The following is a 3,624-nucleotide window of genomic DNA, read 5'->3' on the forward strand; positions in this document are numbered from 1 at the left end:
TTTTTCTTAATTTTTGGCCATAGGGCCTATTACGTTCATGAGACAGAAAGAGAAATCACATACACACACACACACAAACACACACACACACACACATACCCGGGGAGAGATGGCCATGCCACAGTCCCTTCTCTCAGGATTTTGATCATTCATGCACACGGGCCTGTGGTATTTTTCAAGCTGTGGGGTCCAAGACTCAAACTATCAGGTTGACTGCATGGGATCTAGCGTCTTAACCACTGCACCATCTGCTGGCTCCATATAAGAGGGTTTTTTTTTTTATTTTGGGTTATTTTTTTCTTTTAGTTTCTTTTTTTTAAATTCCTTTTTATAAGACTTTTAAAAATGTGTCTTGGGAATCAGAAAAGGGCCTGTATTGCTGAGGTGGGGGGAGGAAGTGTAAGAGATTGGGTAATTACACAAAGGTCCAGAGCATGTAAGCATTGTAGGCTAGAATTTCTCAGTGTAAAATGGGAAACCTTTGTAGGTAGAAGAGAGATATTTTGTTTATGGTTTTTTTTTTTTTTTTTTGAGAGAGAGATTTTTGCTATAGGGAGGGCATATGTGCAAGACAGAGACAAAAAGCGAGAAATCACTTTCCAGGGGGATGGCAATGCCACAATCCTTTCTCCATTCTCACTGGATTTTGGATGCGCTTGTGCATGAGTCCACCTTGAGTTTCAAGTTGTTGGATTCGGTACTTGAACTGTGGTTGACCAGCAATGTAACCATTATGCCATCTACTGGTCCCACTTTTTTAAAAGAATTATTTACTTAATTTTGTTTATTCCTTTATTTATTTTAACTTGATGAGAGAGAGAGAAGTGAAGAAGAAGCCACCAGGTCCAGGACTCAAACTGTGGTCAGCCATGTGGGAGTGTCCAGCACCTTAAGCACCATGCCACCTACTGGTCCCCACTTTTTTTAAAAAATTTGTTAAAGGGTGTGTGTGTGTTCGATGGTGAGAGAGAAAGGGAAAGTGAGACAGCAACCCCATGGGGGAATAGTAATGTGACGTTCTCCTCCATTTCTGAGAACTTTAGGCACACATGCAAATGTGTCTGGTACATTTTTCAAACTGCCAGGTTCAGGACTCAAATTGAGCACCTGCCATGTGGAATCCAGCTGCCTTAACCACCACACCAGCCACTGACCCTCATTTATTATTTTAAAAGTTAGTCTGATGGGGCCAGTGGGTGGTGTGGTGGCTAAGGCACTGTAATTCCACATAGCCAACCACAGTTCAAGTCCCAGACTTGGCAGTTTTCTCACTCTCTCGCTGGCAAAACTTATGTGGAAAAATAACAAATAAATAAATACATTTTTTTAAAAAGTTACTCTGATGGTATATGGATAGTAAGTATCTTATTGAGTTGTTTGGAAAGTCAGGAGCATCTGTCCTTAGAAAAGTAGGAAAATACATTCTGACTTTCCCTACAACCTAATAGATAGTAAGATGGACAAGAGTGAAAGCAGGAAGGATCATCAGTTAGACAGCCTGAACAGCATAAAGCATGGGATTCAGAGTAGTGACAGGAGAGAGGAGAGAGTACATAGGGTTAGGATATGTTTTGGGAAGTGGTGGTATGAGGCTTATTGATGGCTTGGAGTAAGGGAGATTGAGAAATCAAAAATGACACCTATATTCTGGTTTTGTAAATTGTGTTTTCTTCCCTGAGATGTGGAAGGCCAAGAATAGAATTGAGGTAGACACGCAAAACTTTTTAAGATAAGGAGTGTAGGCTGGAGAAGAGACATGGAGATGGCTGGCAATATAGGGTTGGCTTCAATCCCTGGAACTAGATCTAGTTGTCTTTTTCAGCACTTGTGTCTTGGGAACAATCAAGCCCTGATTCCCAAGTTACCTTCTGTCTGTAGCCGTCTAACTTGTATACTTCCGTAATTGTAGAACCTTGGTGAAAATGTTGCCAGGTAGTAGGATGTGGCCTAGAGCTGAGTCCTGGGATGCTCCAACCTGAGGGGATTGAACACAAGCTACTCAAGAAGTAACTAACCTTTAAGAGGTGGGGAGAATTCAAGAAAAGGTTTCAAGGAGGAAGAAAGTCAAATATATCTAATGCTTGAGAAATCAAAAGTAAGGTAAGAACAGAACCATGACCTTTGATTTTGGCAACCTGGAAGTTATTAGTGAGCTTGGTGATTAGTGAGTCCTCTGCTAGAGGTGGGGCCAGAAGCTTGGTTGAGATGGCCTGATATGAATAAATGGGAGATGAGAAAGTGAAGTTATTAGCCATGGACACATTGTTAATTATTTTTGAGTTACTCTTTTTTGTTTTTTAACTGATGTCATGCTGCCTTTGTCTTATGAGTTTAAAAATGTGAGATGGATTACCTTAGCTCTGAGCTTCGTAGCATGTGGTGTAGGCATTGTTTAAAAAAGAAACCCATACCACACATTGTGTGAAATATGTAATAGTGTATGTTTTAAGAAGAAGAAATGGGGCCACAAGGTGACATGGAGGTTAAGGCAGCTGCCCACATTACGAGCGACCCGGTGGCTAAAGAAACACACTGGAGTGTGTGTCCAAAAATCTTGAGAGGAAAATGAAGGGGAAGGGATTGCCATGTAGCCATACCCCTGAAGATTTCTCTCTGTCTCTTGAGTGAGTGCAGAAGCCCTGTAGCAAACTTTGAAAGAGGAGAAGATAACTCATAAGTCACCCAGGGCTGCACAGAAAATGGCCTGGATAATTTAAGTATCTATGAAAGATGGTCTTGCCTATACCCTGGATTTCTGTTCCTTATGTCTCCTCTTATCAAGTGATCTTTGATTCAGTTACTAGTTCTACAGCTAGTAACTAGCCTTTTCCCCAGTGATCTGCTCTTGGCATCCCTCTGCATATTACCTCCGATTCCAACTCTGATGAGATCTGTAATCTCTTTGATCCTTTTTACTGGTTCCCATTCCCCTCATGTTATCACTTCCACTGGTGCTCGGCTCAAATAGATTCAGTGATTGTAATCACTCCCTAGGAAGAGTCAGCTGGGCTGCCTGAGTTTCAGTTCTGGTTGTGCTATTTGGCTTTGTGGCCTTTTTACCTGCTAGGAACCTGTTTCCTCATTTTTCTTTCTTTCTTTTTTTTTTGGAATTACTTATTTAGGGACCAGCAGATGGTGTATTGGTTATGTTGCTGAACTCCCATGTATTCGACTGCAGTTAGAGTCCCGGACACAGTGGCATAAAACTCAAAACTGTGTGTGTGCCCAAAATCCCCAGAGGAGAAAGGAGGAGAGAGAATTGCAGCGTAGCCACCCCCATCCCCCCCGGGTGTGTGTGTGTGTGTGATTTCTCACTTTCTGTCTCTGTTTTTCTCTCTCTCCAGTGAGCACAGGCACCCTGTAGCAAACATCTCTCAAAAAAGCAAACAAAAAACAAATTACTTACTTAATATATATATATTTTTTTAATTTGTTACAGGGCACATGCACTCACTAGAGAGAAAGAAGGAAAGTGAGAAAGCAAGCCACCAGGTCCAGGACTTGAGCTGTGGTCAGCCAAGTAGGAGTCCAGCACCTCAACCACCATACCACCTGCTGACCCCCATCTGTTTTAAAGTTAGGATACAAGTACAGAGAGCAGTAAGTTTATAGGATTTTGAAGAT

The sequence above is a fragment of the Tupaia chinensis genome, unplaced genomic scaffold (genome assembly GCF_000334495.1).
Source record: "Tupaia chinensis unplaced genomic scaffold, TupChi_1.0 Scaffold000291_1, whole genome shotgun sequence".
In the NCBI taxonomy this organism is placed as follows: Eukaryota; Metazoa; Chordata; class Mammalia; order Scandentia; family Tupaiidae; genus Tupaia; species Tupaia belangeri.